General features: G+C 44.0%; 1 protein-coding gene across 1 annotated transcript in view; it reads left to right on the top strand.

Annotated features, from left to right (window-relative positions):
• pde4d (phosphodiesterase 4D, cAMP-specific) overlaps window positions 1-25,000 on the top strand; it is a gene marked incomplete at its 5' end in the record, with an annotated part of 221,962 nt that overhangs the window by 120,231 nt on the left and 76,731 nt on the right. The window lies entirely within an intron of this gene.

The following is a 25,000-nucleotide window of genomic DNA, read 5'->3' as shown; positions in this document are numbered from 1 at the left end:
AAAGGAGAGTGAGTTTTGGGGTAATTTCTGTTGGCTTGCTCAAGTGACATCACTGATGACATCACATTTGCTCGAGTGACATCATCACTTAATGACATCACTGATGACATAACTCACTGATGATATCACTTTGGTGATGTGGACCCTTGAGTTGAAAAAAGTGAGGAACCGATCGGGTTTTACAGAATGTAGGGAAACATTGGATGATAAATGAGATGGTAATGCAACATAAAGGATGCCAACTCAACTGCCATAAAACACCACAGAGGAAGAAGAAGAAAAAGAGATCATGAGTTGCAGAGAGAGACAGAATGTAGGGAAATGGTGGATGGATAAATCCAGAAGGAGGCAGGAATACAACATAAATGATGCCAACTTGCCCTAAAACACCACAGAAGAAGATCTTGAGTTGCCAGTTGCAAGTTTTTATGCAGTCCACGTACTACAAAGATCAGTGATCATCAAGAAGCGTGCAAGGGAATGAAAAATAAGCCAGTTCTCCCATCTCCAGCCATTTCTGGACTGCAGCTTCTGCATCACTCCTCACAGCTGCAGGAGGCGCTGATGTATGTATCTATCTATCTATCTATCTATCTATCTATCTATCTATCTATCTATCTATCTATCTATCTATCTATCTATCTATCTACCTATATCTATCTATCTATCTATACATTATGAAAGGGGCAAGTGGGCAATCTCTGTCTGTCTGTTCTCTGTTTCAATTTCTCTCCCACTGATGACATCATAGGCATTGTGACATCACTGATGATGTCAGGCATTGTGACATCATTAGTGATGTCATAAGAGCAAATGTAATGTCATCCGTGATGTGAAGTTGTGACATAATCAGTGATGTCATGAATTCGATGTCATCATTGATGATGTCATCGATGATGTCATCAGTCTGAGGCTCATGGGAGAGACTGAGGAGGCTCACGAGAGAGACTGAGGGAGGGGGAGAGGGAAAGAGAGGCGGGAGAGACTCAGAGAGAGACTGAGGGAGACGTGCACCAATAGGGCAGGCAAGGCCACACAGCAGCCGAGCTGCGAATGTGAGCTGCAGGGCGGGTGAGGCCGTGCAGCGGCCGAGGTAGCGAGCCCGCGCACCGGGCGAGCCTAGGAATCGAGCCTAGTTCCTTCAAACATTGCACAAAAAGCATTTGCCCCGCCCTGGAGGATCATGCATTATTGAGATTCACTGAATTAAGATGCCATGCTAGTTTTCAATCAGCTATTCTATTCCCAGATACCTCATGCATCCTGTCATTGCAAGCTAGCAGAAAATAATGAGTGAATGGCAGCCATTTATTCTCCATCTGGTCACGATGGCTATTGTTCAATGGATGCTCTGTACTATTGTGTCCTCCTGAGGCAGGCAGCAGATTGGATATGTCCTGTATCTGCTGCTCCACTGACAATAATACATGTACTGTCGCTTCTGTTGCTGCCAGCCAGATTATGATAAATGTGTGGGAGTGGCCCCTCCTGCATGGAAAACATCAGTGCGAATGTGTGCCATTTGCTGCATTGAGGGTGGTGTGTGTGTGTGTGTGTGTGTGTGTGTGTGTGTGTGTGTGTGGTTCATCGTTCTGTGACTTGCAGAAGCCCTGGAGCTCCCCTTTGGTAGTACCATGCTGCTTCCACTCGTTACATAATTATGCTCTTCTCACACTATTACCCTTTTCTCTCTCTGTTTCTCACTCGCTGCGTGTGTGTGCGTGAGTGTGTGTGCGTGTGTGTGTGTGTGCGTGTGTGTGTGTGTGTGTGTGTGTGTGTGCGGGATCGTCTGTATGGATGTGGGGCTTGCGTGTATAGGAGCGTGTGCGTGCCACAGTGCAGCATACTGTAACTTGACATCCAAGACATCCAATCAATCAGTATTCCTCGCGTTCCTGATAACGTGAGCTCACATCCTGTATCGCTCTACGGATCACTCTGGACTTCCAGCCGCCTTCAGTGATTTCCTGAAATGACTATGTAACCGGGCCAATCAAGGGACTGTGTCGTATTTGAGGACTGCCGCTGGCAAAACGGTAATGGCATCTCCCGGAGAAAAGAGTGGGAACGTTAACATTAATAGAGTAAACTCAGTTATAAGTGCAGTTATTGCAGAAATAGACCAATAACAACAATTAAACAAGAACAACAGCAGCGGAGTTTCTCGGTGGAAAAGACATTTTCGCTGTTCTTCCGAGTGGATTTGGATTGGATTTGGCGACGCTGATTGGCTGAAGGAGTTGTCTGTCAAGGCAAGTACTCCCACCCACTGAAATCGCTGTGGGCGGCTGGAAGTCCAGACTGATACGTAGAGAGAAACAGGATGTGATGTCACGTTCGATCAGGATGGTTTTTTACCAGGCTAGCATCCTGCACCCGCTCATTCTCTGCGCTACACCATCCTGTGATACGGCTGGAGCTGCAGTTGGAAATCCAAGGGAGAATGAGATTTTTTTATGGGTACTCCCTTCATACTCCCAGCCACCTATAACAGCGTTCAGTTATACACCAGGGAGCTATTATCTTCCCAATAAAGATAAATCGAATGAGGGAGAGATGGAGAGGAACAGAGGGGAGTTAATTCTGTGATATTTAGCAATCATGCTGCGGGGTAATTCAAGTATGAGAATTTATGACAACAGTTATATTTTCTAAATCTCTAGAGGATGTTAACCTGACGCTGCCAGATCCCGTGTGAATCCAGCTGCCTTGCAAGGTTAAGAGGACGCTGAGCACAATCGGCACTACAAACGCCTCAACCTTCCTTTCTCTGACCCTGATCTGGAATTGGATTTTTTTTTAATGAATCCCAAAAAGGTTGAATTGCAGCAGTCTCATCAAGCTCGGACAGTTACCTTTTAAAGGTAATAGATGGACAACGCTGACTGCGGTTGCCGATTGGTGACGGGTTATCTCCTTCCCTGTTAGTAATGATATTAAGCCGAGCACTCCTACACACTGTCAGGATAATTGCTGTAGAGGGCAGATGGAATGAGGATGCACGGTGTGTGCGTCAGGCTGAGCTTGGACAAAAGACCAGACATTTCCTAATAGTCAGTGTGAATCCAGACTGATGAGTGCCTAACAGCGTTAATTTGTCAGGTTGTCAATTGTCATAGCCATTATCGGCATTAACGATTGGTGTTTGTTGTAGATGACCCTGTTACTGTAGACAGAGAGTGATGTTTGCTTTAACCTATGTGTGTGTGGTTATGATTAATAACTAATAGCAAATAACTATTTGTATCTGTTATAGCTTATTGATTTATGAAATGATAGAACTTAAATTGTCTCCATCGGTGTTAATGAGGACAATAATAAAGTGATACTATGTTGATCCCTGCAGGGAAGTTCCCTATTTGCTTGCACTCCTCACAGTAGAGGTCAGTGTTTAGTGTGCAGGGTCACCTACAGAACACCACACCTGGAGCTGGTCAGGAGTCAGTGTCTTGCTTAAAGGAAAAATCCATCCTAACGCACTTTAAAATTGTAAAAAAACAAAAAAACAACAGCTATTGGACATTGCTTTTCTGCTTCCTTTTGGTTGTTTGGTGGTATATTTTTCTTATTCCTGCGGCTAACTAGCCGAATATAGATTACATTATGACGTGGAGATATTTCCAGACAGTGCAGCTAAAATGTCGTTTAGTAGCAGGAAAAAAAGTAAACGGTTTTGGTGTCACAGTCCCACAGAATCAAAGAGTAAGGAGGACTTCTTTCTAGACTCACCATTTTGCATCAACGTTCAACAGTCCTACAGGGAGAAATCCATCAGAGAAGAGATGAATACACGTATTTCACATCCCACCCAAATCAGCCATTTGAATATGAATGAATGAATAATGAATAATTATTTTATTTGCGTGTCATGCCACATTGTGGCCCATCCCACATGGGATTATATGACACAGTTACACAAAATATATACATTTTATTTTTCTTATTTTATCTATACATTTCATTCCTCCTCATCAACCAAGCCTTTTCTAAGAAAGTGGCAAATGCAAAAGTTTCATATTGGAAGAGCCGTATGAATTTTTCTTCCAACCACACAAATTCATTTTCTTTGTCTACCTTATTAAAAAAAACCTTGCCTGATAGTATTATAGAAGGGACAATAGAATACAAAGTGCGTTTCGTTTTCAACTTCCTTAAGTTCACACAGACTGCACAGTCTATCCTCCTCAGCAGTGCCCACAAATCGGCCTGTCTCAATATGAAGGCCAAGTATGCCAGCTCTGATTTGAGCACATAGCCTTTTCTTAGACAGATTATACAAAACATAATTCTCTGTGCCGTACACATGCTTTATTTCATTAAATTCCATTTGTGTCTAAAATGCAGGAAGTAACACAATATAAAAATTACGCAGCCTGCATTGATATAAATTGTTTCCCCTTCTTTGTTTTATTTCCTGCCTTTTAGACACAAAATGGCTGATTTGGGTGGGATGTTGTGAAATAGGCTAATAGACCATAATGCATCGCAAACATGAGACACAAGGGGACCGCAAGGAGACTGGAAAAACTTGCCCTCTTGGTTTGGTTTTACTATAATAACTATCACTAATTGCTCTCTCCACCTACATGCAGAACCCACAGCTGAAATGCAACAAGTTCAGGCCTGTTCTCCGAGAGATGTTGAAAATCATTCTCGGAAATGCAGGAAATCACCATCTAAAATAGAAGCAGACGAGGCAGATTGAAGGAAAATGGACACACCAAAAATGAATTGCAACACTTCACCGCAGAATAACTCCTGGAAGGCTCTGAACATCACAGATGGATGCTATATAACAATATAAGAGTATCGGGGGTAGAATTGTCCTTTAAGGGCTTCCTTCAGCGGGGAGGATACTTGTCAACATGGGGTTTTGAGGGGGGGGGGGGGGGGGGGCTGGCCTCCAGTTGGTGTGTCTCTGCTCACTACGGCAACCTGCTGCGCCAATTTCGCCCCGAAGCCAAATTCCTATGACCGACAAAAGGTATGAGTCACTAGTCTGTAAAGCAAAAGGTTATTCCTTTGATCTCACGGTATACACATTTTGAGTTGAGGTTAATGTTTCTCAGCTTGCGTACATCGAGCAAAACACAGCTTGACAGGACATGCACACACACACACACACACACACACACACACACACACACACACACACACATGCGTGCAGTACACAGAGATTTGCGTTTGCATGTGTGAGCAGACATTCGTTCGTGTGCACGTCACACACACTGGCGACAACACAGAGGGTCACAGGCAGGTCGCGGCTCTAATGACGACAGTGTGCAGCCTCCATCTCTTGTGGCCTGAATGTCTGCGTATGAGTGCGTACCACCGTGCAGAGTTCAAAAAGAGTGCGCTGTGATTCATTCACTTTGTCAGCCAGTTCCAGTGACACAAACCGGAGAACTCATCATGGTTTGCTCTTCAGAGAGAGAGAACAGAGGCAGACAGCGACAGAGGGCCTGGGGTTGCGTGCAGTCGAGCGGAGGACTTTCTTAATTGTTCATCCCGCTAACCTGAATGGAGCTGCGGCCTCACACGGATTTGACACAAATGTAACAAAGCTTTACGCGCGTCCCTTCTCACCTCAACCCCCACACGGACTCTCAGAGGATGTTTACAGCTCTTAAAACTCCATTTCCTCCTCGCATCCCCCCTGCCATTCTACAACACTCCATCTTATAAAACATTTACTGGAGCTGTCTCGGTTCCACTTCCCTCCACCCTCTTCTCTTCTCCTCTCTTCTCTTCTCTGTTCTCGTCTTGTTTCTCCGCTCCGCGGTTCCCTTACACCCTGACCACCCACCTCTCATGCGTCACTCATCTCTCTCGGCCAGGAGATGGAGCTATGTAGACCTTTCCCCCACTGCCTCACAGTGAAGATGTTATGTGTCCGCTCTGGTCCCTGTGCCACCCCTCTATCCCCTCTATCTCCATCCTAAGCCGAGGTCACCACCCTCCCGCTGAGGGTTGACAGGTTTGATTGGCAGATGGTGAGGTGTGAGTGAAGGGGGTGGCAGAGTGAAGGCTTGACGTTAACTGTCACGGGTGCTGTGACAGCAGGCAGGAGCGGCAGGGCAGTTCCTGCTGCTCCTCAGCCTCTCCTGTCACAGGCCTGTTTGTCCCAGTCAGGGAGCAAAGACAGATTGATATCATGGTCATCTGGTAAACCAGCCGGTCACGTGAACTCACATTTCATTTGGTTCTACCAGACCGTCTGCCCTCCAGCTTTCACCCAGTGTTTAGCAGTGGGCGGGAGTTGGGTGCGTGTACTTGCCTTGACAGACAGCTCCTTAAGCCAATCAGCGTTGGATCCAGTCAAATCCAAATCCACTCGCAAGAACGGCCAAAACATATTTTCTACCGAGAAACACCACTGTTACTTGTTGTTATTGAGTCTATTTCTGCAAAAACTGCCCTTTAGGGCTGTTTAAACTCGACGAACGTTGACGTTCCTGCTCGAGGCGGACAGCCACGGAGGCAGCCATTACTGTTTTGCCAGCGGCGTTCCTGATTGGCCGGTTACGATGTCAACTACGAGGCGGGTCGTTGGTTGGCTAGAGCACTTTGTAATTTCTGAAAACACCCTCCCAGTGCTGGAGGCCAGACGGTCTGGTAGAACGAAATGAAATGTGAGGTCATGTAACCGCCGGCTGGTTTACCAAGCTAGAGTAACAAATCACTGTTAACACGGATTACAGTAATCTGAGTACCAGAAAATGGTTGGATGAAATTTGCAGACACTAGGGATGGGACAATAAGGGATATTAGTATAATATATATCGTGATGAAAAAACAATAATGGTTATGACACCGCCCCTAATTTTTGTTTCCGTGACCACCGCAATAACAACAAGTTATAGAGTACCCCAGGGATTATGTATTTTTGGAGGCGTACTCAGAACTTCTGGGTATGGTGCTACTGTATGAGGATAATGATAAATGCATTTTCAAGTAATTGAAGCATACCGTATTCATGTACTGATTTTGAAGTTTTCATCTTGTCGTTTTCATGTGGATAATATTGTATATTGAGATAATCTTGGTGATGTTGGAGATAATCATACTATGAAATTATCAGCACAGGCCTAGTGGACACCCTGTATTACTGTAATAAATTAAGTTTGGATAATGGGCTAATCAGTAATCTCTTATAAGTTATCTTTCTTTTTTTAAACCTTCCCAGTCCTTGTTTTCACAAAGATCAGTTAACTGGGCTGAGTGGAAATGGCAAAAACTGCGTCTATTTTAAGCCGTTTGCTATTTGTAAACCATTTCCACCGCTCGTTTCTTTATTATTTGTCTTTGCAACACTCAAAACTCTTAACTATGAAACCTTTTTTGGTAATCATCTCGTTTCTCTGTTTCATCACTATGCAAATAAACTCAAATATACTAAGTATTTTGGAAGGGTGTGTGTGTGTGTGTGTGTGTGTGTGTGTGTGTGTGTGTGTGTGTGTGTGTGTGTGCTGCCCTGTCTGTGCGACATACAGTGTGGCGTTTTCCCCCTAGTTTGCAGACATAATGTCATAGACGGAGCCATTTTCCGTGCGAGATAATTTGACAGCCTGCGTGCCACCTAACCTGTAATTACTTTAACAGTTTAATGTCACCCCCCCCCTCCCGCCAAACCTTCTTTCCAACATGCGGCTCTTTTTCATAATTCCTGCCCTTTAATGGAATTTGGGGCAGTGAGACCTTAGGAGGAATATGAGATGAATTGCCATCATGCAACTATCCCTCCCTGTAGACTTCCACATGCTCCACAGGCCTCTTCTTTTTGTTTTCATTTATCTTGATGTCAAACGCATCCTTCATCCCTTCTTCCTTTGTAGCAATGAGGCCGGCTGTTGTGAATACCAAGTAGTATTATGATTAATCAGGTGGAAATCATCCGATTTACAATCCAGCATCTAGATCGGGTTTAAAGATGTACACCGCCGTTTGTTTATATATGAGCATGCAGCCATGAGGGAGATGTACAGCCACAACTAATGCTGCATTCATGTGCTCCTCGGGTATATCGTATTTACGAGTTGCGAGCACATGAACGGAACCTCAAATGTCCTATTTACGAGTGGGAATTTGGGAAGTTTCCATACCCGAGTTTCCGTGTTGTGACGTTGCGTGAGGTTTTGGGACTATAATAGTGGCGAAAAGTATGGAGTCTGGGTCACCGATTGACTGTAAAAATATATTTTGTTATTCTGTGTTCATAGTAGCTATAATTTATTTTAGTAGGTGCAGATTATGGCCTATGGAGCTACCATAATGACCCACTACTTGCTTTTGGTACGAAAACACCAACAACGAGAAAACATACTTCTGGCGTCCATGTTTGTTGCTCTTTCCGACCAAGAGCACTTGAATGGTGTCATGTCGTAATTGCGAATTCACAAAATGGTAAGTAGGGTACGAGCTTCCGAGGAGCACGGGAACTAGCTGTGCGCCAAGCTTTAAGCATTAATTTCTTTGGATATATGATTTTAAAATGTTATACTGTACTGTAGTAGCGATATAATACCTAGTCTATTTTGAGACTCTGGTAAAACTACATAACAAGTGATTACGGTAATAATATTAGGCAGGTGATATGAAAAATATGTCAGAAACATTGATGAAAAGAAAAATATAAAGTACATGGTACATAGAAACAGAACAGGCAGGGAATAGAATAAATTCAACAAAAGCCAAAGATGTTCTGCATGTAATACTCAGGCCTATATGCAAGTAGCTTGACAAAGTCTTATAGTATTTACAGTATTGGGTCTTCTCAACTGCTAATTACATTTCAGAGATATTTCTTCACATACAAACATACAAGCTGCAGCTTTATTTGTTGACCTCTTTTTGAACAGGATGTGATTCTGGCCGGAGCCAAATTAAATGTTTCTTAATTCATTTAATCTAATCTTATCGTTGACATGCGCCCCCCCCCCCCCCCCCTGAGCCTACAGTAATTAGCCTATCCCCGGAGGTCATCGTGGGGTCATATCATCCCTCTGCGGAATTACTAATCACACCCAGATAGACACTCAATCCGCCCAGCACTGTGATTAAGGCTCAGACTAGTCAGCCGGTGCAGGGGGGGATCAGCCGACCCGCCTACGCCTCCACAGTGACAACATTGGTGCAATGCAGGAGAAGTCTATTTTTGGAGAGTGTGAGAGCAACAGAGCTGACACCATGGCTGGGACTGGAGGGGCTGGCTGGCTTGGGTGGGATGGGTGGATCTGTAGGGAGTAGGCGTGGGGGCATCCAGTAGATGTACACAAAGGGGATTGATACACACAGTATGATTGAAGAACAGGCAGCTGTAACAGAGGAATGGCGTATGACTGCAGTGTCCACTGTCAGTAAGGAAGTGTCATGTAAGCATATTTGGGTCGGGTGTGGTGCATATCTTTTTCTTACTATTCAGTATCTCCTCAGCTGAGTGAAAACTTTTCCACAGCTCACAGGGCAAAACGACAAAAATCACACAACAACAGTAGCACAATTTCACATCGACTAGTGCAGTGCCCGTTAACTCACTCACACACACACACTGAGTCACTCACTCACTCACTCGGGCCTTTTATGCCCTGGGCTACTGCGGCTCCATCCAGTGATGTCATAATCGTATTGTGAAGACCACAGAGTTCATCTAGCTAGTCCCTACTGGTCTTGCAGCTCTCCAAACACTAATTTTTGTTTGGAAAAAGAAGGTTGCACTTCAACAATGGGCTTGCTTCTCAGTGAAGTGCTAAACCCAAAATCCAAAACGGATGAAAAGGGTAGCAGCACATCTCAATGTTCAAAGTCAAGGTGGACAGAATACTCACATTTCACTTCTTTATTTGGCTCACATCACACAAAAAAACGCTTATCCGGTTCGGCACAGAGCCTTCTTCAGAGTGTTTGAACTATACAGATTCAGTTTGGTAATAACAAGTTATATTGTTATGTTATATTACCAAACTGAACCTATATACAGTATCTATAAATAAATAAATAAATAAATAAATCACTCACCACCGCTGGCTAGTGGTCAAGCTTGATTCATACCCAGAGTACAAAGCTCCTATTGAAATGTGCAGGGCAGCATGTAATTGCTTCTTTATGTACACTCTAATGGCAGTCGATGTAAAACACAACTTTCACAATTGACAAGACACAAGATAATTAATGTGAGTTTCGCCATTGTGCACTCAGATAGCTAGGACAGTTTGGGACCAGGAGGCAGATGACTTTGAATTCAATTTCTGTGTTCTGTAACAGTGTATTGTTAACAGTTAACAATGGCCTTATTCAGTGTATTAACCCTTGTATTAAAGGATTTACGGTAGGTTCTATTCATCCTGGACCTGCCTTTATTTTCCTACTCTTTGCCAAAGTAATGCCAATAATAAATCAGCCATAAATGTTTGCTTGCTCAAAGTCGCTTTAAACTCTTTAAATATGGTTGATTGATTGTGTCAATACATTAACTGATCATTTGTACTTTTTAATTCCTTGAACTGTTGTAACTGTCGAAGTTGATGGATTCCCTGCTTTACCACTTGACACACTTTGCAAGTGGGAGATATCAGAGCCTGCAAAAGATTTCAACATATCCTAATTGTAATTAACATGGATATTATTTTCTCCCAGTTGGTAGTTCACATTCACGGTAAATGCTAGTTTACATAAATAACCTAATATCTTAATTCAAGTTCCAGGCCATGGATAATGGGAAAATGGGATGTAGGCAGGTCTCATTGTTGCAGTGATTGTGATTGTGCTGAAAAGGACATATGAGGTGCTTTGGGTTTGAGTGTTCCTTGGCTCTTGGTGAAACTTGGATCAAAATTGATCGCCATGGTGTCAAAAACCAGGAAAATAAGGCTCAGGTTGAAAATATCTGGAATTATCCTTTAATCTTTAACAGTTGGTTATTGTGTATACTGTAAGTACTTAATGATAGTCTCCCTAATACATTATGCACTTACAAGGGTATAACAACACAGTGCATGCTTTACACGTATGCCCATACATTGTGTTTTGGGAGATTATCGCGAAGTACCGCAGAATGATTGTGTTTCAAATTCTTACAAAACCTACCGATAGATTAAATGATCATTTGGGGGTATTTTCAGGAGCCTTATTTTATATAGAGGGTTTTAACTTGACAACAAAAACATTCTAAATTGAACCCCAGCTCACTTCCTGTTGCAGTGTTTGCTATGAACTAGGGCTGTCAGCGTTAATGCGTTAATCGCGCGTTAACGCGCGCCGATCATAACGCGTTATTTTTTTTTAATCGCGTTAATCGCATGCCGCTATTTTGTCCCTTCGCGCACCCGTACTTGTAGTCAAGCCGTTCGGTTTCCTGTCTCCTGCTTGTGCAGGCGAGAACGACAGCAATACGCTTTTAAATGGCTCGTTTTACTTCCCAAATGGCAGAGTGGATAAGCCAAGAGCCGTAGTTTGCGCCTTGTGTAAAACGGAATTAAAATATCACCGAAGTATCGAGTTTGAGGCGAGCGATCACCTAAAAGTAGCTAGCGGCCAGCTAGCAGCCAGCCAGTTAGCGCGAGACTCATCACTCATTCTTCCTTCAGAGTCTCGGATGCGCGGGTCCTCTAACCACCGGGAGGTCGGCTCCAATGGCTTCACGCGATATACACGTTATCAATACACAGTTTCCAATACCGAGCCATTATTCACATGGAAGTGCCAAAGTTTTTAGCTCAGATACAGCCTTCTTCGGCTGTGTCATTTTGGGTTTCGACTGCTCCACAGCGCCGCCGCCGGAAGTATCGGTTCTGGAGCGTTCTGGAGTGTTTACAATTATTGTATTTTCTATTCAAGATGCATTTTGTAGACATTTTGTGACCTCCTGTCTACATTGCACTTCTATTGAATTGAAAATAAATCTAAAATTCAAGATCACAAAGTACATTTATTTGCATTCATTTGATTCCCAATCACGACACACTGGTAATAATGATTAATATCTAATTAAAAATGCTTTGCAATGCAAAATATAGCATTTTAAACATGCAATACAAAGATGCGATTAATTGTGATTAATTATAGTTAATCGCACGATTAATCGCGATTAAGAAAATTTATCGTTTGACAGCCCTACTATGAACACAAAAGTAAAGAAAAACATTAAAGTGGACTGTTCCAGTCTTAGGGCCCTATACGTCTACGCCCGTGGGGGAGGCGTGCCCCATGCCAAACCAGGCGTGTCCCCGCAAAATGCTTGCATTCAGCTATCATCAGCATGCCGCAAATTCTTTGCATGCACGCAATTTTAAGAGCACCTAAAAGCAGCTCTTAACCAGCTCTTAGTGCAAAAACACTCCACTGCGCTTGGCGCACCAGTATTCTCCGTGCTGTGCAGCGCAGTGCAGGGGAATTCCTTTTGGATAGGTCATTACGCACGGATGTGCCAAACGCCAGCAGTGGGTTGCACCAGCTGTGCGTAAGTTGGAACGTAAGCTAGTTTGAACGTAAAGTCTCACTAAGTCCGAGTTTACGCACTACTAAAAATATTTGGGTTGCACCAAGTGAAATAGTTACAACGTAGGCATAAGTTAGAACTTAAAATGTACACCTACGTCTTACTAGGTGTAAAGTCCTCCGTAAAATAGCAGTTGGCACGGATTGCAACTTGGCACCGTGGCGCATCGTTGTTTTGCGTCCGCAACGCGCTCTCCGTGATCAATTATTACAGTAATTACACCCTTTGATATTTATGACTCACGCTTTTGTTTCCCACAAGCTGCAGCACTGCATACAAATTAAAATAACCGCAACAATTTAGCGAGGCAGGATGGTTTTAAATTAGCCTCCAATACTGATGAAGAGCTCACAAACGTTAACAGTAATATGAACCTAAACGAACGTTACTCAATAACGATCTCATTTGGTTAGTGTTGATGAAATATGAAAGCACTCATTTGCGGTGGGCAACATGTCCTGTTTTCACTCCACTTAATTAAACAACCGTAAATAAACACCGTTTCCACCGTGCTTTTCACTGATTGGTCACAGATACTGTACACGTCATTGTCTGCGACACTATTTTGGTTAGTATGGACTTTAGGGTCTACTAGTTAAGATGTACCTTACGTCTCCGTGGTGCAACTAAACAAAGACACAACTTTAGTGTCAAACTAACTAGTTTGAACGTAGCAGTTAGTGTGGACTTTACACCCTAACTTAAGACAGAACTTACGTTCAGCTGGTGCAACAGGCTGCTGGACATCAAATTCTGCTGCTAAAATTGGGTACCAGCAGATAATTCAGTGAGGCAATCAACTATAATTCACTGAGAAACTTTTATCACATCGCAAAGAGGGGTTAATGGGAAATTAATAGAGAAAACTTGGACATTGTAGCCTACTTGCAATATTATTGTTAATCAAATGTCCCTGTTTCCCCGTTGCAAACACGTTTCTATTTAATTGCATCAAATCACAGGTGTTTTTAACAGGTGTGTGATGTGATGGTGTTGTTGTGAGATATCCATTACGCATGGAGAGAATTACAGCATGCATTGCACAAACTGTATTAAAGAGACTGCGAGACAGGAATCTGATTGGTTTGATTGATGCCCAGGCATTGCCAGGCCACACCTGTGAATAATTCTGGTGGTTAAGACCGCCCAAATCCCATTTGCACCATGCACAAATGGCATTGGCACGCCTCCAATTTGCGCATGCGCCCGGTGTTTTGCCGTGTTCTGCATCCCCACCGAGAATTGCATCCCCACCATATTTTGGGGCTGTTTTGACTTAAAAACAGGGAGGTCACATCTACCCAGACAATAATATAATTTTTAAACAGTTACGTTTCTTTTTTTTTTTTACAATATGCTCCCGTGAGGTGGGGATGCGTTTGGCGGCGGGGGTGCAAAACTCGGCATAACACCTGGAACGCAAATTGACACTTGCTCTCGTCCCTGCCTTAAGAGGCAGGGAAGATGGCGCCTGTACGACGATAGGGCCCTTACTGTTTTCTGTATTTCCATGTTGAAATAATAGTGGTATTGATAATGGTTCTTCTGTAAAAGTAACAAAGTAATAGTTGAAGGCGATGCAGAGTTAGTCACCCAGTCAAGCACCAACTGTGAGCAAGACCCGTCCTCACCAGATGGTGTTGTATTGCAGAGTGCCTGGGGTTATTATGGGCCATTGATATTTCAGAAGGCTCCCATCTGTACCTGCTCCGGGAAACAGGCTTTAGAAGCAGTCAAAATGGACATTACCCACTCACTACAGCGATGCTCACTATGTTTTTAAACAGGGTCCATGGCCCCACCATCTGATTGAGATGATTCACTGATGAGTGAAGACGAGCACATTGCTGCCCTTCTTTATTGTGATGAGTGAAACTCTGGAAGCGCTGATGTGGAGTTTTTACTCACACGTACAGATTCAAATTGTTAGCGTTTGTCTTATGTTCTTATGTGTTAAAGGAATGGATGAGAGACCATTGTCTTCTTACCTGTTACTGTAAGTGATGAGAACATACAGTAGACACTAAAATCATCCATGTGTCCCTCATAGATAGTTCATGCTATTGGTAAAAAAAAAAGAAAGAAGAAGAAGAAAAAGATGGTATTTCAAACCTTTTAATTGGTAGTGTATCTTAAGATGGATATATGCAAATGTTCGAGGAGAATAACATTACTTAAGTCCCGAAACCATTCCCCCCCACTGCAATTTTTTTTAATAAAATAAAAATCCTATAGGAAACACTGAGACGTTCACAATCACATTAACATGTCGTTATACCAAGTAGGCTACCACCACAGGGGCAAGAGAGAGGTTTTGGGATTTGGGGACTGTACAGTGACACTAGCGTAATGTTCAACTTCATTCATGAGCAAAGCTGTCCTGACCCAGATGTCTTGATCTACTGTTCCATACTTTCTCCTGTTTTATAGATCTGTATTTTTAAACCATATGTGCACAGTCATAGTTTGTAAGTAGTTTACTTAATTACCAGACAAGTAATGGGTTGATGAATTTCTGAGTCAGATTACCACAAGAAGCTTGAGCACAGAGATCTGCCCTATCTTCAGCTGGGCTGACCACTACGATTTGTACATTTACAAGCCCCAATGGAATGAACACCACCCACACACCATGGTCATGGTCATGGACACAGACGTTGTATTCCAGGACTCACTTCAGCCACCGAGAGCTTTCTTGAAACAGTGTCTTAAAATCAAAGAGTCGAATAAGCCTTTTGTCAAGCCACTCCAAACGTGTGCAGTGTCATTTTTTTAAAGGGACTTAAACATTCTTCAAATTCCACAAAGGGCCCTTGAAGTCCCCAAGGTCCCCATTAGATGTGGGCATCTAATTACAAATATCTGATTTGAAGGGGGAATGAGTTAACCTTTGCTGAAATGCCAGCGCAGAAGCATCTGTGCAGGAGGACTGGGCCCAAGGCGTCTCCACGGCGACAGACCGAGTGACGGACAGCTGGCTTACTGTAGATACAGAGGAACAAAACATGCTCGCTCTCTTACCTTCTGTAGAGATTTGCTTCCCTATTTGAATGGAAAGTATGTTGGCTGATGGCGGTGCTGATTGTGGTGGAGAATGTAAACAGACATATCTAAAGTGAGTGGCTTTTAAGTGGCTACGCCGCTTTACATAAACTACAGTTCAGCCGTAATATGTACACTATAATGATATTGATTAGCGGTGCAATGATTACAATATTTCACGGTTCGGTTCGACACAACACGACACAGAGGCCATTTACACCTGGCGTTAACGTGTGGTTTCTGCCATCAGATTGCAATGAGATTGTATTTTATCACGTCAGCCTGATTCCATTTACACCTGGCGTTAACATGCATTTTCTGCAATCTGATTGCAATCTGATCACAGAAAACGCATGTTAGCGCCAGGTGTAAATGGCCTCACGGTGTCATGGTTTGGAACGTTTTCTATACAGCAAAAACGTAGAAATGGCAGAGACTTTATTTCAATTTACAGTACGACAATGTTTTTTAACACCTTTTTCGTCTCAGTTTTAGTTTTCCACGATATGCTTGTGGAAGCCTTGTGCATTGATCCAAATACGCGTATTGTCGCACTACAATATTGATACGTTCCTTTCCTCTCAGCGTCGGTGACCTGATTTGTGTCATGTCTTACAAAACACTGGGAGCTAAAGCGCTCGTGGCGTTGGGAGGCCATGCTGTTGTACCCGCTCTATGGTTTGACTGTCGAGGTTGTTCAGCCCTGTGTTCTCTGGAATATCGATCCCGGCGACAAACGAAGAAAAGTACTTTGCTAAATGTCAGCGCACATGAAATCGATAGGCGCTTGTTCCGCTGTGTAATCCGGCCCGTTTCCCCGATCCCCAGCCCCCAGAACCATAAAGAGCAGCTAATGTCATGAACAAGGCCCGCTGATTCAAATCTGATGTGATGCTTTGTGCCGGAGATGGGAAATGGATTGTTTTGCTCACAAACAGGGGTCGCAGATGATGATGGGTTAATACTGAGGCGTAGTACTGTATTGTATGTTATTGCATCTGGTAAATATCATTTTCAAGGTTTCTATGACATGGATCTCTCCAGAGCAGCCACATTTCATCTTGACTTCATTCTGTCTTCATCCATCTTGGCTTGTTCTGTCACAGCGCCTCTTCCTTCTCCTGCCCTCTTTGCCCTCTGCTGTCATGTCCATCTCCTTCCACCCTCTATACCTCCTCACGCCTCCTCCTCTGTCTCTCTCTCTGTCTCTGTCTGTCTGTCTGTCTGTCTCTCTGTCCATGCTGTTCTCACATTCTGCTTCGGTCTCTCCCTCTGTTTCTCTCTCTTTACATTTCTCTCTCTCCTGTCTCTCTCTGTCAGGCTGCAGGGTGAGTTATGACAGCTCACCAGTGTTGAGTAGAGCAGGGGGCAAGAGCCCCAACGGAGGGGCTAAGATTATATAATCTCTCTCTCACACACACACACACACACACACACACACACACACACACACCCGCACAGGGACACACAGGCACTATTGTTAGAGTGCTCTCCTCAGTGTCTATTTGTATAAGAGGTGGCTGTAAAGATATGGGCATGTGTGTGGTGTGAGTGCGCGAGAGAGAGGGCAAGAGAGACCATAATCGTGTGTGTGCGTGTGTGTGTGTTTCTGTGTGTGTGTGTGTGTGTGTGTGTGTGTGTGTGTGTCTGTGTTTCTGTGTGTGTGTGTTGTGTGTGTGTGTGTGTGTGTTTGTGTGTGTGTGTGTGTGTGTGTGTGTCTGTGTTTCTGTGTGTCTGTGTCTGTGTGTCTGTGTGTCCATAATATACTGTAGCTCAACAGTCACATGATGGTTCCATGACGTCATGGTTCAGGAAGAGTATTTCCCCATTTCCTGGCTAACAGATTTCGGTTTGAAATCTGTTAGCCAGTTCGTTCACTAATATGCACCGAAATGTGTCTATCTACGCTAACTTTAGCCATTGAGCTAATAGGGTAATGACGGCTGCTCAGACCGCTGGTCCCACCCACTGCCGCTCAGAGTGCTCCCCCATTGGCTGAAACACTCTCTAATCTGATTGGCCAGAAATGCCGAAATGGATTATGGGATGAGTAGTGTCTTCACTCTTACGATATGTTTTTCAATGTTTTTTCAACTATGAATCAAGGTTTTAGGCTCACAATTCTCTGGAAGACTGGTTGGCTTGGTTCTGCAGGATTGCAGGATTTTTCGAAACATGATAGAGAATCTGAATGGGGAAGTACTCTTCCGGAACCCGTGACAGCGCAGAACCGTCACGTGACTGTTGAGCTCTATGAATAACAGGTGCGCTAGCGCTTTACAGATGCTTTCTTGTTGAACCTTTAAAGCATCTTAGATTGAAAAGTGAAAACTGCTGGTGCTAACAGCACCCGCCCACACACGCACACACACACACACACACACACACACACACACACACACACACACACACACTCCACCCCCCACCCCCCCCTCCCCACAGGCAGATTCCTCAGCCTTCAGCGCTTCTCTGCACTCTTCATGGGTGCCTGTAGTGGGTGAAGGTGCAGGTTTACAGAGGCTGTGAGGTGGTTTGACTCTTGGCTAGAGTTGAGAGGCTGCTGACGTGTGTGTCGGGCAGGATGTGTGTAAGAAGCTGCCCTGGATCCTGTTTTTCAGACCGCAGCAACTGGAGCCTTGCCACGGCTATGGTTTTATAACGCAAAACACACACACACGAGCACACACACACACACATGCACACACTCACACACACACACAAACAAACGGACAATCTTAGTGCTCTAACCCCAACCTCAACCCTGAACCTCCTTGCCAATGCCACTCACACGCAAATGCGCAAATTTATGTGTCCCTCGAAAGCCGCACATACTGTACACACACACAGACACACACACACACAGACACACAAATAAACACACACACACACACACACACACACACACACACACACACAGAAACAGACATAAATAAACACAAACTGACACACACACACACACACACACACACACACACACACACACACACACACACACACACACACACACACACACACACACACACACACATACACACACACACACACACACACACATACACAGACACACACAAACACAAACTGACACACACACACACAAATAAACACAAACTGACACACACACACACACACACACACACACACACACACACACACACATGTGCGCGCGCACACGTACACAGCAAATGCATTCTTAAATAGCTTAAATATTTTTGAATGACATGAATTGTATTTTTTGCCATAATTCCGTCTTGTTTTTAAGATGATGGAGTTGGTGTTAAATGCAACGTGACATGCTGTGTTTCTAATAGCTGTTTGCTTCTAGGCGTGATGGCTGCGTGCGTCTGGGGTCTGACGTCAGCTGTAGGAACAGAGGTATGCATTATGCTGCAGTCAGGCCCGTGACATCCTGTACAACTAGTTTCTAGAAACAAACATGCCTTGAGAGGCCCCTACACGCGTCCTCACACGCCACAGCCACACACAGCATCCAGCCCATGTCACACACACACACACACACACACACACACACACGCACGCACGCACGCACGCACGCACACACACACACACACACTACACTCACACACACACACACACACACACACACACACACACACACACACACACCACAGTCACACACACACACCATTCAGCCCATGTCACACATATGTATAGACACACACACACACACACACACACACACACACACACACACACACACACACACACACACACACACACACTCTAAAGTCACTTACACCATCCAGCCCATGTCACACATACAGTACACACACACACGTGCAGGGTTTGAAATTCCATGGTTCATTGACATGTATAAGGAGAAGGAGAGCCAGCACACAGAATGTCCTTTCTTTGTGTTTATTCCAGTTTCACCAGGTACAGACACGAACGTTTCAGCCTAACGGCCTTATTCAGCGTGTTGCTGTGTCAGGCGGAAATGACGCGTAAATACAATGAGACCGGAAGTCCATTCAATAAACGAAATGTCATAATTCAGTTACAGTATATAAAGAATTCAAGAACCAAGCAATGCACAAGTTCCAATGTCAAAGAAAACAGAAATTTATACATAAAACAATGGGTGACCACAAAAATTCATTCATATTGCATGTATTTACAATACTAGTTTGGGCAGCCCCACTGTGTGGAAGAGCAGAACCAGGCCTAGGTAGAAGCCCTGCTGTGTTCAAAGTGACAGGTAGGGGGGAGTAAGCCAGGTCTGGAATACAGATTGATACAAAACAAAAATACAATAAAAAAAAAGAAAAATAATTATGCTTAGATAATTGCACATATTTCCACTGTAAATGACCTAGGCCATTACACACATATTTCCACTGTAATGCTCTCCTGTGCCGTGCACCTAAACTCAAAACACCGGTGAGTGTGCTCGCTGCTGGCTGATTGCCAGTTTGTTTGATCATTGACATGTATGCAGAGAGGCGTCGCTTAGAGTAGCAAATATGTGTGTGTGACAGGAAGACAGCAGCGATGTAGTGATGACGAAAAAGACTACTAGATGATGACAAACATCTACGAGATGATGACAAACATCTACGAGATGATGAGAGATGATGATGAGAGACAATTCGGTAACACTTTCTATGAAGGTCATGTCTATAATTTATTATATACGCATTATATAAGCACATTATATAAGCACATTCATAAGACATAAAAATCTCTTCATAAATGTTTCTAATCATGCGTGACAACTTCAAACAAGGTTTATAAAGTATTATAAGTGGTGGACATAATGTATTATAAGTTTAGCAATCATAATGCTTTACTGTATATCCCCATGCCAAAGTGACAACAGTGTTTGAAAGAATAGTCTTGTTTTTTTTTTACACTTTACTTAGAGCCACCAAATACTGCTCATAAGTCCTTATAACTGTGCTATAGGACGAATCAGCGTGACGTCACAACAACCACCCAGAAATCCGGAACCCCGCGGCAGATGTCTCAAATCTATACATCACATCGCTTATATTTTGACATTCTGAGTGAGAGCAGAATTAGCTCAAGAGTTTGATGTATAATATATGCCTGTCATGTTAAAGTTGTGTGAACTGTCGCAGTTTTTAAAATGTAAACAGAGTCAGCCAGCTAGAGTCAGACTCTCAAGCTCATGCACCATAGATTCCCATTGCCGTTTCGACCCAGTGACGCGGGTTGTTTAGCAAAATGCTGCTCGGCTGATCGCTCGTATAGGTATCATACAATTGCTACCGTAATAACCTTCTAGTGCTGTCAATTTATTTAAAGCTCACAAAGGCATGCTATAGCTGACAGTGGTTCTCAAAGTGGGGTCCGGGGACCCCCAGGGGTCCTTGAGGGGGTTCCAGGGGGTCCCAATCAAAAAGGGTAATACCTTATTTTCACTAGAATTCCAACCATAAGTAACTAAATTGATATGACTATTTTGGTCATGGGTTTCATACACTTTCTGTAATAAAACATCTAAAAGTATGAGAACCCTCCCACCAGTCTTGCAGGAGCCTGGTGTTTTGGGGTCGTTAGGCTGATTGGGTGCACCTGGGCCCAGTGTGCTCATTGGGCTTAGGAAGACCTTCAGACCATTCAGTCTCTGTCCCTCCTCACCCATGCATCTTTTGTTCTGTTTAATATAAATTAGATTGTGGTGTCTTGTTATTTTCTTTGTTTTAGTTAATCAATTGTTTTTCACTTTTACTTTGGTGTATAACTGCCCTCATATGTTACAACCCGGCTCAAGGAAGTAGCAACTGAGGGGAGTCATACACCAAAGTAAAAGTTAAAACAATAATTCATTAACTCTTAAACAAACAAACAGAACAAAAGGTGCATTGTGAGGAGGGAGAGAGACTGAATGGTTTGAAGGTCTTTCTTAAGCCCAATGACTAGACCGGGCCCAGGTGCACCCAATCAGCCTAACACCAGTATCCTGCAAGACAGTTAGGTCCAGGAGGTTGGGAGGGTCCTCACAAAAGTTACAATCTTATCAGATGGGGGACCCTGGGACAAAGTCTTATCAAATGGGGCTCCGTGGTCTAATTTGTGTCACTTTAGGGGTCCTTGACGTGAAAAGGTTTGAGAACCACTGCTATCACATAATTGATTGATGTTTATTATAATTTTTATGTTTATTATATAATAATATATAATGTTTATTATAATACATTATCCACCACTTATAATACTTTATAGAAACCTTGTTATAAGTTGCCATTCACGATTACAAACATGTATACAGAGTTTAATAAAGCCTTATAAATGCATTATAATGTCTCATGAATGTGCTCATAATGCATTATAGACATGACCTTCATAGAAAGTGTTACCAAATGAAACACAGGTGAACTGTGTTCACCCATGTAGCACACAGGGAGGTTGTAGCACAGCCTTCTCCAAAACAACTGAAGTCAATGGGGACCTGTTCTCTAAGGTTCCAAAATAAAAACAGACAGACAGTCACTCTGTGAATAGAAAGACCTATACCATTATTTGTTTTCAAATCAATCAGCTGTAGTTAAAATGTGCACTAAATAAGGGTGTGATTAATTAGCCTAGGTCTTTTTGGAACTCTGAAGAGCAGGTCCCCCCCACTGACTTCAGTTGTTTTGGAGAAGGCTGCTATGGAGTTGTGCCTGGCAACCTCCTCCCTGTGTGTCACATGGACACACTTCACCTGTGTTTGAACTGGCATGAGGCTCAGTAGTAGACGATTATAGAACGTTCATTTTTGTGTGAACTATTCCTTTAAGGAGGAAAGAGGAAGAGCTTGTACTTCCCTGTGTAAGACTTAAGGAGGGAGGAGGGATTGGGAAATGACTCCTGTCATCCCTTTCCTCACATTACTCTGAGGGTGTGCGCCTGAATGTCTGCATTTGCGTCAGTGTGTATATTTGCACGTGTGTGTGTGTGTATGTATAATGTGTGTGTGTGTGTGTGTGTGTGTGTGTGTGTGTGTGTGTGTGTGCGTCTGTGTGTGTGCGTGCGTATGTACGTGTGTATTATGTGTTGCTCTTTGAATGAAGTGGAACGCATGTGGTAAGAGGATCACTAGGTTTAGCTTACTGGAGACTGAAGGAGCAGGCGCACGTCTGACACTCTCAGAGGGTCAGGACATCCCACTGAGGAGACACCAGAGAGGGAGGGAGAGAGAGAGAGAGAGAGACAGAGAGAGAGAGAAAGACTGAGAGAGAGAGAGAGAAGTGGGGGGGAACTCTAGCCTCTCTGTTTCTGCCTCCGTTTCCTTTCTTCCCTCCCTGTTTGAGATTGAGCAGGCAGAACAGAGAGAGGGAGGCAATGCACGAGAGAAAGGGTGTGTGAGCGCGCGCGCGTGTGTGTGTGTGTGTGTGAGAGAGTGTGTGTTTGTGTGTGAGTGTGTGTGTGTGTGTGTGTGTACAGTAAGTGTGCAACATGCTCTGTCATGCTGGTGTCGACTACCGCTGCCTCTCCAGCCAGCGTCGCTGGCTGTCAGGAAAAGGAATGTTTTCCGGAGGAATGACTCCCTGAACCGGTTCACCATGTGGATGTGGGACAGCAATTTCCAAACCCTCGCTGGAAGAATCCCACGGAAAAAAGAGCAGCGGCCCGAGAGCTTAGCCGGTCCTGTTGGGTGGCCGCCCGCGTGCTCACGCTACCCAGACTTTTGTCATTGAGATACACAGTTCACACCGGTGCTCAACTCTGCTCCAGTTCATGCTTTTTTTTTTTATCAGCTTCTCTTTCGGATTTTTGCCTTCTTCTTTCCTGGAACTTGATGGATTCTAAGGCGCTAAGCTTCACTTTCACGTTGCCTTGTAGGACGTAAAGCCGGTGCTTCTCGCAATGATGCCATGAGGACAAGCCGGTGGACGTTTAGTAGCGGACTCATTACTGGAATCTGAGTGTGAATGGGCACAGCACAGCACAGCACAGCACAGCACAGCAGCGGACTGCAGTATGGGACTGTGCATGTTGTGCTGCGGCCTGTGGATGCTGTGGGGCCAGTGTCTGTAGATAGATAGATAGTGAGACAGATTAGGGGTTAAAGGTCAACAGGTAGGGAACATTCCTTACAGCCCAGGTATGAAGCCTGGACACTGTCCACCCAGGGCCAGTGACAAGTCCATCATGCACCTCAGCCATTTCCCATTCAGGAGGCACTCCTGGATATGGTGAGTATTGGTAGTGGACGGTGATGGTGTGTGTAGTGTGTGTGTGTGTGTGTGTGTGTGTGTGTGTGTGTGTGTGTGTGTGTGTGTGTGTGTGTGTGTGTGTGTGTGTGTGTGTGTGTGTGTGTGTGTGTGTGTGTGTGTGTGTGTGTGTGTGTGTAGTAAGACATGTGGATGTGTGTACTTTTTGCATCTGCTTCTGTTTTGTCTGACCTTTACCACTGTTGCTTTGCAGTGTGTCTCTGTCCATTTCACATGTGTATCAGTCTGTTTACACATAACATGCGTAACTCTGCGTGTAGGTTGGCGTGCAGATTCACTCATATGTACAGTAATGTGTGTGTGTGTGTATGTACAGTAATGTTTGTGTGTGTGTGTGCGTGCGTGCGTGTGTGTGTGTAGTGTGTGGTGTGTGGTGCGTGTGCATCTGTGGCTCTGTGCGTTTCTGTCTGTGTTGTTTTGTAGTGCGGTTAGGGCTCCCCTAAGGCTGGCCCAGCCCAGCGTAGTGTTTCCCAGCTCGGCTCGCTCAGCTCGGCTGCATTGAGGGGAGATTTATTGTGAAATGGGCCAGACGTTTCCTGTCGTTCTCTCCCACACTAAACGCTCGGGTTGATCCATAAACCGAGAGGCTAAAGTCAGGAATAGCCAGCAGCAACACAGAGGTGCTGTAACAATGAGAATGCTTCTCCAGAGCAAAACAAAGCTGGGAAAAGAACTTGATCAAAGTGCTGACTGTGTGGTTGGTTTCTCTTGCTGTCTTGTTTTTGATGAAGCAGATTAACCCATTGGTACCTGATGCAGCATTTGTGTGTGTATCCCTTTAAGACCGCGAACCGCGATAACGCGGTTCGCGGTCTTAAAGGGATACGCACACAAATGAGGGATATACACACAAATGCTGCATCAGGTATCAATGGGTTAAGGATGGGTGTCTATTGGAATGGAGTTGTCTCACAGCTGCAGTATGAACGGGGAGAAAAACAGAGAAGTCATCGATGTCATCGAGTGCTGTGTAGACAACCAACACTTTTTATACCGATCTTTCTTTTCCTCGTAGTCCTCATAGCCTGGCAGTGGTCACATTAACAGAATATTTTCTTCTTTTACAGATTTGTTATTATTATTTTTTGTTTCTTTCTTTCTTTTTACCGGCGATTCATTATTTTTCTAAGGCTGTCTGTCATTTCAACACAGGTAATAAATAGATGATGACAGAATTTTTACGATCCTGTCTGTCAAAATGACAAGACAACGAGAAAGTCCAACACAACCTCTGGCCTGGAATGAGGTGGTAGTAGTCAAAGTA

This window comes from Poromitra crassiceps, assembly GCF_964638095.1.
Source record: "Poromitra crassiceps genome assembly, chromosome: 10".
NCBI lineage: Eukaryota > Metazoa > Chordata > Actinopteri > Beryciformes > Melamphaidae > Poromitra > Poromitra crassiceps.
This window is presented reverse-complemented; position numbering and strand designations above follow the sequence as displayed.